Source organism: Lithobates pipiens, unplaced genomic scaffold (genome assembly GCF_037356315.1).
Source record: "Lithobates pipiens isolate NorthernLeopardFrog02 unplaced genomic scaffold, aLitPip1_a1.2 Scaffold_13, whole genome shotgun sequence".
In the NCBI taxonomy this organism is placed as follows: domain Eukaryota; kingdom Metazoa; phylum Chordata; class Amphibia; order Anura; family Ranidae; genus Lithobates; species Lithobates pipiens.
Genome location: NW_027507718.1, coordinates 278,808,938 through 278,821,529, shown reverse-complemented (window position 1 = coordinate 278,821,529; position 12,592 = coordinate 278,808,938). Strand labels below are relative to the sequence as shown.

The 12,592-nt window shown below is 39.0% G+C and overlaps 1 protein-coding gene and 1 long non-coding RNA gene across 2 annotated transcripts in view; one reads left to right on the top strand and one right to left on the bottom strand.

The window, feature by feature from the left end:
- Positions 1-11,068, bottom strand: part of TET2 (tet methylcytosine dioxygenase 2) — a 135,774-nt gene extending 124,706 nt beyond the window's left edge. The window contains exon 1 of the mRNA XM_077476664.1: positions 9,899-11,068. The gene's annotated coding sequence lies outside the window, so the exon portion shown is untranslated. The remainder of the gene's footprint in view (positions 1-9,898) is intronic.
- LOC143974882 (uncharacterized) lies at positions 1,024-3,165 on the top strand. The gene is made up of 2 exons (XR_013272291.1): positions 1,024-2,569; positions 2,835-3,165. It is a non-coding gene; the product is annotated as an uncharacterized LOC143974882 (long non-coding RNA).
- Positions 11,069-12,592: the final 1,524 nt, after the last annotated feature.

Sequence of the window (12,592 nt, the reverse complement as noted above, 5' to 3'; positions counted from 1 at the left end):
TTACAGAAAGCAATAGAATTTAGAGGTGTTGGGGTACTATACAGTAAATCAAAGGCCTCCAGGTGCTAGTACTTCACAGCGAGTGCTAGTTTAAATGTATTTTCCTGTAAACAAATTATACTTAGAGTAGAGTTGACATCATATTACTGGCAGAAACAGTCTTGGAAAATAAGTAGTCCAATAGTAGTCCCACAATATCCAGTGCAGGCACACAGCCAAATACCTAAGGCCGGTCTCGAAGTTTGGATTATATTATAAGTCCACATCAAACTTGCTGCCAGAATAGTCACAAAACATGTTAGAAAAAAGGCAACCTAGTCTGGGATAAGTGTTAAAAGTGTTTGGAAGTGAAGTGATTCACTAAAAAGTTAGATAAAAATAAATCATAAAAGTATATATCAAATCATCCACAGTATATACTGGAGTCTAAAAGCAGTAATGAGGTTTGGTTAAATCATACACAGCTCTTCGCTCTAGACCAGGTAACATAAGCAGGCCGTTTTTTATGCACACAAAAAGGACTCATTGTATGATGTTTTCCTAGTGTCCTAACTTGACCTCCGTAAGCCATGCATAACGTTCTATAGATGCTGCTTATCCTGGCAAGTGCTTCTAGATAGTTCATTCTTTATCATTTCAGTATGTTGAGAATACAAATTTAACTATTTCTAAAATAAAAACAAAATGTGAGATTCTTGATCCAAAAAACACTTTTTTAATTTTTACTTTTTAATTCCAAATTTTCATACGTGATTGTATTGCGAGCAGTATAACCACAAATCAAATCTTAATGCTGTATCGCAATCTAAGCACCTAAAGCTCTGCAACATTTAAATAGCACATGTTGGCAATCTGGCTGAAAATGAATTCTGCCGAGGCGCCCTACGTTAACGGATATGTAATATATGTGTGATAGAGCGATAAGGGAGATGTCCGTTTCTAGTTTTCTTATCCGGTCCACACCACACACTCGACACCTGTGACATTTAAAAGGACTGACACACCCTCCAATTTCCCCTTAGTATTTCTGGACTCATGTTTATAAACACTGTAGCCATGTGCGCGTCACCACGTGAGAAGGCGTCACACTGACCTGGAATCTCCTATTTGTGGAGTCACCTCTGGCACCGATATTAATGCAACAGCGCCAGAAATTTTTTAACTCACTCACTCTCTCTCATTTTGTAATTCTACTGCGGAGATTAAAGAGAGGCCCGTTGGTCTGTTAGGAATAAGGAGGAACCTCCACTGCATTGTCAGCAAAGAGCTAGCCTCAATTGTTTCAGAGACGTCGTCAAAAAACACAGCGACATCAGTCCAAACTTTTGTGACTCAGCAGCTTGGAGCAAGCATCTGAACAGTGGGTACGAATATCTACTACTGCACACACGGAAGGATTTTGCATGTACCGTACATTTGATTCCAACACGACATCCTACACAGGTAGTATTTTTTTTTCCTGATATAAGAGGAAGGGTTCTTCTTTCATCTATGCAAAAAGAGTCAACAGTATTTTTCATGCAAACAAGGTCTACTTTTATCTGCAGTGGTTGGAAGGTTGTTTTTAAGGACAAAGATCATTAAAGAGGCCATTTGAGGTGAGGCATCCTGCATCACGATGCAATATAAAGGTAAATCAGAATACAGCTGGGTGGCTCAGCTACTGCTGACACATTCAGATACGAAAGTTAAAAAGTAACCTCCAAAAGCCAACAAGCTTTGTACTTCATTGACAATAAATTCTTGCAGGCTGAAAACATTTTATCACTACAAATTGATGCAAAAGGCTATAGATGAACCAAACACACAACTTTAGTTCTACTTTTGTTTTGCAAGCACATGGTAAATTACAATATGGAAGTCGGACAAAAATAAAATATGCTTCCTACTAAGCGTAACAGGATTCGATCTCGTTACTGAGTTCAAATGTTTGAGAACAATGCAAAGAGACCCCATAATGACAACAGACAAAAGAAGGGCTATTGATCAGTTATTGTCTGTTAAAAGGCGTATGCAAACCTAACCACTAATCTATTAAGAATTAAAAAAAAAAATATTCCCAGAAAAACAACAAAGTTGCTTTTAAAACACCACAAATGCATTGCTATAACATGATACAAAAAGAAAGCAAACAATCTCTTGGCAACGACCGTGTTTAGTGGTAAGTCTGTTTTGTTTACAGATTTTAAAGGTTTCTATGCCTTCCAATTCCCAAATGCTACAGCCAAAATTATTTATAGTCTTGAAGCAGAATGGCTTTCTATCGCCAGCGCACAGTGCTAGTACCACCAGACCTGTGTTTGTGAGGCTGCTTCGAATCTATTTTTGGCTCACCGCAGATGACCTCTCTCTAAGTCATGGTGCTCGATACTGCTCACATGATTGTGTAAAGTAAAAATAAAGCTGAACCTGCGATGAGTAACCTGCCTAGACGGCGCTTCACCAATAAAAGTCAAGGATACAGTGCTACAGCTTGGCACGAAGAACGGGCACTTCATTTTAAAATCCTGCACTTACATATAGCTACAATCTGTCAGTGTTCTCGGTTACCTTTTTGTAAAGAGTTCAGGTATATGCGTGTATCATCATCATCTTGTTCACTGGTAACACATCACGTTAGCCCATCCTTTTTTAGGAAGTGGCTTAACACGGCTTACACCTTTAATGCAACCACACTCGCCTGTGGTTTCAAAAGCCACAAAGTAGCCAAATTTCATTTTAACTTAAAATACACAGATATGTATTGTATTTATGTGCATGTGCTAAAATTGAGAATGTAGAATATCATGTTCAAGCGCATTTGTTTGCATCTAGCCTGCTTTTCTTTCCAATAGTAGCCAATGTGAATGGAGAAGCAACTCAATAGCAGCTCAAAGAAACCCAGAAGCAACTTAAAGGCAATGCAAAGCAACGTAGAAACAATCTACCTGCAGTTCAGAAAGACCTGACTTGCTCTTCAATCTTATTCCAATTTACATGAGCACTAAAGCTGTATACAGACATTCAATGGTGGTCACCATATCATATTTCCCATGAACGATTGTGGTGCAAGTATGCACACCTATTGCCTATAGAGGGGGAAAGGGAAGCACTCGGCAGACATCTTCAAACTACCAATCATAGTTAGCTGGGAAAAATAAACTTCTTACTTTATGCTGCCCCCCCCCCCCCAAAAAAAATACCTAAACCGAAGAAGTATTCCATAGTCAGGTATAGCCTACAGGCAAAAGGGTGTTCCCTAAGTTCTCCAATTTGAAAAAAGCCAAATTGGGCAAGAGTTTTCTGACATCTGTAGAAAAAATAGGCTTTAATAAGTAACAAGGTGCAAAGAACAGTGGCATGAACACCCCACAGCAACCAGTCATGAACCATGAATTCATCTCACTATACTTAACTGCTAAAACTCATCTCTGAATGGTTCTTGCCAGTTGTGACCAGCTCCTGCTGTTTGCAAAGTGATTAGTCCTCATAAGCCTTACTTATGTAAATTCACATACCATGCATGTTGTAAGTTTTTTAATCATAAATACAGTCCTATGTTTTACATATTGATACACTGAATTTAACACAAAATACAGTAGCCTTATGTGAAAATTAATCCGAGAAATTCAATGTTTTGGTTCTAATAAGAGGTTAGTCACTGAGCCTCTTTGCTTCTACTGGGTATAAACGGTGCAAAGATCATCTATGTAATGCAAGGGACTTAAACACCAGCTCTCAATGTGTTATCTTTCCACTGATCTCTGCCATTATTGTAGAATTATGATGTAGGTTATGATGATGTCAGCCCCAGACTTCGGGTATCATTGTAATACAACCTTACACTGCCTGACACCTGTCTCTTTAGAATTCTAAGTTGCAGATGTCAGCCTCATCTAAATATCTCTATTTGTCTGGAAACCAAACAAAAAAACAGTTTTCCCACTGAAGGTGACATAGCATGACGATTCATGAGAGAACCTCCTGAAGTGCAGATTCACTGCAGATTTTTGGCAGTCTAATGAGATACCACACACATTACTTGACCAATGTGTCAAGTAAAGCTGTATATGTTATGTAACTGTCCCATTAATACATATTTATATGGTTAACAGTTGCCATACTGCTATGACAACTAAGGACCATGGTGACTAGAGTATAAAGCACATTTTTTTCTGCTTGACCAGACTGGGTGGTTTGCATAGTACAATATAGAATGTATTTTAGGTATTGTAGGTTGAAGTAATAGTGTACAGTATGTTGGAGGGTTAGGTGACATTCATATGATATAATACCTGCCAGGCTTTATACAATGTATATGTTCTTTCCATCCTTAAAGTCCTATGCAAGTTTCGACTTTCTGAAAGTAAACATTTTCACAGGGCTGAGCCCATTCTTGCTTGCCCCCATGTGACAGCACTGAAGTCTGGTGATTGGCTACTTATTACCAAGCACAGAAATTAGAGAGGCCAGGGAGAGTGTAAAATGTCCCAGTCATTCGCAGGTGGAATTGTTTGTTTTTCTTTTTTTTTTTTCTGGGGCTGCAGTGGTGGATTTCACCACGGGGTATCATTGGTGAGGTACTGTAAATACAAGCAACTTGTAGTGCCTGCTGCATAGTCTGACAGCTATTAAGTAAATCTGCCCTAGACTACTAGTCCAGACTGATATAATAAATAACAGAACTGTACACTGTGCTTCATATCCATGTATGTAAAATATCCTTTAACTTGCAGGTGAGACATTCTACATGGATCTGACCAAATCTTAATAATTTCACTTAAATACACTGTAATCAACACCACTGAAAACAGTTTTTAACATACCTATGCAAAGGGGATAATACACATATACAAATGTCTTCCCCTTAATAAAAATGGTGGTATAAATCATATACAGCGGGTAAAATAAGTATAGAACACATCACTATTTTTCTTGGTAAATATATTTCTAAAGGTACTATTGACATGAAAGTTTCAACACATGTTGGTAACAACCCATGCAACCAATGCATACAAAGAAACCAAAACAAATAAGTTCAGAAATTAAGTTATGTTTAATAAAATGGAATGACCCAGGGAAAAAGTATTGAACACATGAAGAAAGGGAGGTGCAAAAAGCCATGGAAAGCCAAGACACCAGCTGAAATCTATCAATAATTAGAAAGCAATCCTGCCCCTTGTCAGTGCAAATTCATATCAGCTGGTTCAGTCTCAACTGATGGCCTATAAAAAGGTGTCTCATTACCACGGTGTCACACAAGACACATCTCATGATGGGTAAAAGCAAAGTGCTCTCTTAAAACCTTTCCAACCTTATTGCTGCAAAACATACTGATGACATTGGTTACAGAAGGTCTTTTGAACGTTTCAGCAAGCAATGTTGGGGCAATAATCCAGAAGTTGAAAGAATATAATTTCACCATAAATCAGCCATGATCAGGTTGCTTCTCGCAAGATTTCTGACAGAGGAATGAAAAGAATTATCAGAAGAGTTGTCCAAAAGCCAAGGAACACTTGTGGTGAGCTTCAGAAAGACCTGGAATTAGCAGGTACAATTGTTTCAAAGAAAACAATAAGTAATGCACTCAACCGCCATGGCCTATATGCACGCTCACCATGCAAGACTCCATTGCTGAAGAAAAAGCATGTTGAAGCTCATTTAAAGTTTGTTGCACAACATTTAGGCAAGCCTGTGAAATACTTGTAGAATATAGTCTGGCCAGATGAGTTTACAAGTTTTTTTTTCTTACATTTTTGTCTTAAGGTTTGTCAAAGCTAGGGAGTATTGCACCAAACGCATCTTGTTCTTTAAGCAATACACATTTTGCATTTGTCAAATGCACATTGTATGCAAGCACACAGGGCACATTGAAACAACATAGGACAAAAGCCAATCATGACACATGTAAAATAGTCCTAAGACAGTGGTTGTCAAATTACAAGGTAAAGGGGGCCTGGAATGCAACCCCTGATGTCTCTAAAGGACTGCTTATCATATTTATTATATGTAATGCTATGGAAAACTGTAACAGATTGAAGGAAATGGCCAGAGACTGTAGGGGTAGGGGTTGGAGAAACCATGGAGATAGTCAGTGACTAGGAACATGTTTCATGAAACTGCTAGACTTCACTACCAGTAAAGGCCCCTTTACAAACCCATGCTCCTTCTACTGACTGTGGGCCTGAGAGCCACACTTCAAACACCAAGGAGCCACATAACACCAGGGTTCTTAGACATGGAAGTTTAGGGCCAGCCATACATGGTTTGTATCTTGGCCTGCTCAGCAGAAACCGGCTGAGATTCGAACTGTTAATGGTCAGGCAGAATGTACCAAGTTGATCGATCAATCAACTTGGGTACAACCAGCCTGCGAAATTCTTTTATGATTATCATTAGTGGCTACTTTAGCCAATAGCAGTATTCACTGTCTTCTCTCCGCTGGGAGAAGACAATTGCTGATTCCCCTGTCAATACTGTTTGTGGGTGCAGGAAAGAAATTTGCACCGTGTATGGCCAACCTTACATTATAAAAAATAGCAATATTACAATAATGACAACAAGGTCTTAAGGTGATTACCCCATAAACCCGTTAGGCTACATTGTTATGTTTCCACTTTTAGACAGGCCACTCCTAAACTCTGAGAGAGTTCACAGAGCCATTGGTGTCAATAAAAATAAAATATAACTCTCTTTATGGGCCATACTACTGTTTTTTTCCTCACAAACAGTATTTCCCAAATTACTTTGCAAGATACCATGAAACATGACCATATGACCATTACATTATTCTGATTATGATCTGTGATACTGTTAACCCATGCAACCTGTCTGACAACAACATCTTACCAATTTTGTAAATAGTTTACGTATACAATCTGTGACTCAATGATTTTACCACTGATTGAATGCAGAGGAGGCTGAAATAAAACAGCCTCTAAATCTACCCAGAAATATAAGAAATATTTTCCCAACTGACCATCATATAAGCATGAACCCTCACACTGGAGTTCTGATGAGGGTAGCTGCAAAGGCTAATAGGAAGATCAGATTTTACAAAATCAATTACCAAATTTACTTTCTGCATGTGACTTTGCCAGTCACCCAAAACTATATTTTTTGCCTTGCAAGGTGTATGTCTGTCAAGCAGCGGCTTGGGCACGACATAGGACTGTTCTGGACATGATTCCTCTATGAGATTATACACTAGAATGAGAAGTTAGGATACTGTGAATCTTACTAAACAATTTGTGGTCATGTTTTGCAGAATCATTTCCAAAGATAACCACTGGCATTCTCGCAAACTTGGCAGATCTCTTCTACTAGCATAAGCCACTGCACGAATATAACATACTCTATTTCACGCTGTTAAGAGTGGAAACAGTTAACCAGTGCTTTAAGACTACTTTATAAAATGCCCAAGATAAATATTTAATGAACAATTTTGTTTATTTAGCAGATAAGGATAATCTTCTTTAAAAAGAAGGTACATACAAGACCTACATACTCGTATTCAGGAAAAACCTGATTGAACTTTGAACAAATTGAACAGTTGAAGCTCTATTAGTTACTAAATAACCACCAAGTAGTATGTGAATGGACTGTACACATCCCCACAACCCACCTGATACCTAGTGCCGAAAAACAACCCTCCACTTCTCTCCGTCACAACAAGCAGGGAGCCACCGCATGCAGCTTGCTCTTTAAACAGTGTTGACATACCAGAGTCCAAGTCCATGCACTCTTCATCACAACTATTTCAGTGCCTTGGTTTTGTGCCAAGAGCCATGCAAACAGTGCCAACAGAGTGCTTCATGGAAAAAGGCCACTCAGTTCCACAAATGATAGCTTAAAATGGAGAGATGTTTTGGACTCCTTACAAAAGTTGTAACCAAGAAAGCGTATCGGAAAGGTTTTTATTGGTCTTGTCCAACATTCCATATTTACAGTCATCAAAACCAGAATTAATATAGGTGAACACACAACATGTTTCTCTGGGCAGCGGCTTCCTATCTAAACTGCATAACATAAAAGTGGATTGGGGAGGCTTCTGATTCATATGATATACTATCATTCACTGTTTCCAATTCAGGTAACAAGGCCTGTACTTAGGCAATACTATGAGATGTATACTGCTATGACATACCCTACATTAACACCTAAAAAGAAGTTACTAACTACCCATCTGCAAGCACATTAGTAATGTGCATGGGTAAACACTGATGTACTTCCACACCTTTCCATTACTATTGTCTTGCCATTAAAGATCTAACATGTTATCAGTTCCCAGAGGGCAGCTTCATTCCATTCAAAGGCAATGCAAAGGTATATAATTTTCCCCTTTTATCTTCATCACTGCCATCAAAAATGAAAGTCCTCTTTTACAATACACATGTAAATATACAACTAAATCTGCATAGTTCCTCCTCATAATGCAGCATTGCAGACAGCCATTAAGATGCAAATAGAACAGCCTCCATTAGCCTGCAACAGGAAACAGATCTTTTAATCCCAGAGAAAAGAGAAAACAGACACTGAGATGGGAGATGAGCTGGGAAACCATTTTCTGAATGAATCTGTGTCCTGTGCCTTTCTTCACTTTTTATGTGTGCAGCCAAAGTGTGACGAAAGCAAATGCATTGAAGAGTCTCCTCAGATGGCACACGGAGCAGCTGACTGGTTATAAAAGATGGAGAATCACTTTTTTCATTTCCCTGGAATGATAAGCCTGAATGTCACCCACACACATACAACCTTTGCTTCAGGGTAGGACAGATGAAGCAGGCCAGTCCGTAACCTGCTTAGGTGTACTAAGGGACATGTAGCGTTATCTATGACACGGTTTACCTCCACTCTGATCAGGTGTCAATTTTCTCTCATTTCAAGCAATGATCACATGCTTATCAAGGGTGATAAATAAAAGGTGATAAAATGACTAGCCCAACAAGACAAAGAAACAATCAGGTAGATGGCAGCATATATATGGTGTCATGTATGTGTCTGTCACCCATTTTTACTTGCTGGAATAAACTACAAAAAGTCAGGTCTGAAAACATAGAAAAAAATTTCCACTCCAGTATGATATTAATTTCACAAAACATTTCATTTTACAATTATGGACAAAGTAAATCTATAAGCTGACCATCTAATTACAATTTAACATACATCCTTTTGAATATGTCTGTCTTTGTGTCTACATGTCACTCACCGGCTGCCCAAAGGAAAGCTGATTCACTAGCAGCACAAAGGCAAAATGCAGACTTTCAAAAAAAATGTCCAAGGTACACTCAAAGACACATGCCGGGCGACAGGAAAAGAAGGGGGGGAAAAAAAACACAGACCAAGATGTCTCCTATTACACTAATTACACATTTTCTTCAAGATAGAATACAGCCAACACACTAAATATTTGGATAGAGTTTGATAAAGAAATAATTACAATTGTGGCAATTAATCAATCAATCCAATCAATCAGACAGTCAGTCATCAAATTCTTAATCTGCCTACAGAAAACAAAGGGCATGCTTCAAAAGTTAATAGAAAAGTCAAAATTATAGCAAAGAAAAACACAATTAACTATTAAAAAGACTAGACTTTTTTCAGAGAACTAGAAATATTTATAAAGCAGTAAGACACAACCTAAAACACACACATCCTACATATTACATTAAAATAGGCATCACCTAGTTCCCAGGAAGCATTGTTGATGAACCTTAAAATATGAAGAGTGAAGGGTTCTTTATTATATATGTAAAACCTGTGCATGTCAGCCATGTTGGGAAAGATCAGTATATTTTGTCCTCTTTATTCTTCCACACTAAACAAACAGATCTGTTGGCAAGAGTGTGAAAAGTGGAAGAGAGAAACAGGGAAGAGAGAGAAAGGGAAGGACATATGGGCATAAATATAGCACTCTGACCTCTTAAACGTCCCTCTGCCTTGCAGAAATCCAGCAAACACAGTCTGGTCTCCTTTCTAACAAATCCTAAAGGGCAGCCATCTTGCTTCCTTCTGCTCCTCTACGAAAGCAGACTAGCCTCCACATCAATATTCATAGGGCAGTTTGACGTCTGCTCTCATCACTTGATGAAGCCCCGGTGTTGCTGTTCGCTGTTCCAAAGGGTGGACGTGACTGGCATGTGAACCAACCCCAAAGTAGTGTCTGCTGACAAGGAGCTCTGCCTGAGTGCTAGCTTGGGTAATGTAAATCAGTTCCCTACTCAGGGCTTCCTACATAAAGGCTCACATTTTTTTTGGCTGTACAATAGTAAGCAGAAGCCTGGGCTGTACAGAAGCTGTGGAGTGGATCACAATAGTATTCTGGCTGCCTCCTTGCCTGCTCTGCAGTTTCACAGACACTGCCTCCAGCTACAGAACAGTAAACTGCTTTCTGTCATGCAGAGAGGGGGAAGGAATTTGCAGGCGAGATTAGATAGCTGATTTTCTGAATATCGCATTACAGTACAGTGCTCTTGCTGAAGTTCCTCCTTTTCATCTCCCCCCTTCAGCTCCCCTTACATACACATTTCAACATTTCCTTACAGCCTCCTCGCTCCAAAAAGTTAGAGGTCCAGCTCAAGTCTCAAATCTGCGTCTGGCCCCTTAGCGGATTGACACTGCATTTAAATGAAATGTAGAACCTTTAAATATCCTTCAAAGTCAGTAATCATCCAAGTGATCAAAATCAACTTCTTGTTTACACTGGCCATGTGAACAGCAAAATACTTGACACATGCTCACCGGGTCCTTCACCGTAGCCGCCTTGGTGACACGAGGGATGATGCGTGCTGTGACAAGCTTTGTTTTCCGTTACTGCTTGATGACACAACTTCTATAAATACATAATGGTTAAACCAAACCATTTTTCCATGGTAACATTTTTGTATCTTGTCTTCAAAATCCTCAACCAAAGTATAAGCACAAGCTCAGCGCATCAATTCTAAATTCCAGTACAGAATGTTGTCTCGATTCCTCATTAGACACCCCAATTTGTGTTGCAGTTCCACTACTATGCTTTCCAAAGGCTTGCCTTTACAATCATCCAAAAGTCCTAAAAGAGCATGTGGTGAGCTGATGTGTAGTACTACTTTCCTAATCTCGCTGAAACTTGATCCAGCCCACTTATCATCCAAATGCTTTGACACTGCCCTACCCCCGTGCATTTTGACCAAAGCAGAAGAGGAAGTTTGCAAGTGACTAACTACACTTGTTCAAAAAGTGTTAAAGTATTGCTGTTCTATAAAATGCTTTAGTAGTGAAATGTTAAGAAAAAAGTAAATTGTGAAAAAAAAAGGATGCTGTTAATATTCAACGTCTATTAAGAACATTTTGTATTACAATTTTTTTTAAAGCATATAATTCAGAAAATGACAGTTACAAATAATCATTAAAAAACCATTTAATGAAAGCTGAAAAAATAGGTTACCCAATTTATCCATAATTACAGACACTAGAACAAGGCTCAATGCATACAAACCATGGGTCAAGCAAGACTCTATGGAATGCCTTCACACATATACAACCGTGGCCAAAAGTTTTGAGAATGACACAAATATTAATTGTCACAAAGTCTGCTGCTTTAGTGTTTTTAGATCTTTTTGTCAGATGTTACTATGGTATACTGAAGTATAATTACAAACATTTCACAAGTGTCAAAGGCTTTGATTACAATTACATTAGGTTTATGCAAAGAGTCAATAATTGCAGTGTTGACTCTTCTTTTTCAAGATCTCTGTAATTTGCTCTGGCATGCTGCCAATAAACTTCCGGGCCATATCCTAACTGATGACAGCCCATTCTTGCATAATCAATTCTTGGAGTTGTTAGAATTTATGGTTTCTGTTTTTGTTCACCTGCCTTTTGAGAATTGACCACAAATTCTCAATGGGATCAAGGTCTGCTGAGTTTCCGGGCCTTAGACTCAATGTTTTGTTCCCCAAGCCACTTAGTTATCACTTTTGCCTTATGGCAAGCAGCTCCATCATGCTGGAAAAGGCATTGTTCGTCATCAAACTGTTCTTGGATGGTTGGGAAAAGTTTTTGTAACATTATTTATTCATTGCTGTGTTCTTAGGCAAAATTGTGAGTGAGCCCACTCCCTTGGCTGAGACGCAACCCCACACATGAATGGTCTCAGGATGCTTTACTGTTAGCATGACACAGTAGCGTCCGGACAAAGTTTTTTTCTGGATGCCCCAAGCAATCAGAAAGGGGATTCATCAGAGAAAATGACTTTACTCCAATCCTCAGCAGTTCAAACCCTGTACCTTTTGCAGTGTGTCCCTGATGTTTTTCCTGGAGAGAAGTATCTTCTTTCCTGCCTTTCTTTGCACCAGGCCATCCTCCAAAAGTCTTCACCTCACTGTGCTTGCAGATGCACTCACACCTGCCTGCTGCCATTCCTGAGCAAGCTCTGCACTGGTGGTGTCCCAATCCTGCAGCTGAATCAACTGTAGGAGATGGTCCTGGTGCTTGCTGGACTTTCTTGGGCAGTGGAAATGTTTTTTTATGGGATTCATTTAATTTGCAATAAATGAATTGCAAGAGCACTCATCATAACTTTCCTGAGTATATGCAAATTGCCATTATAAAAACTGAGGCAGCAGACGTTTTG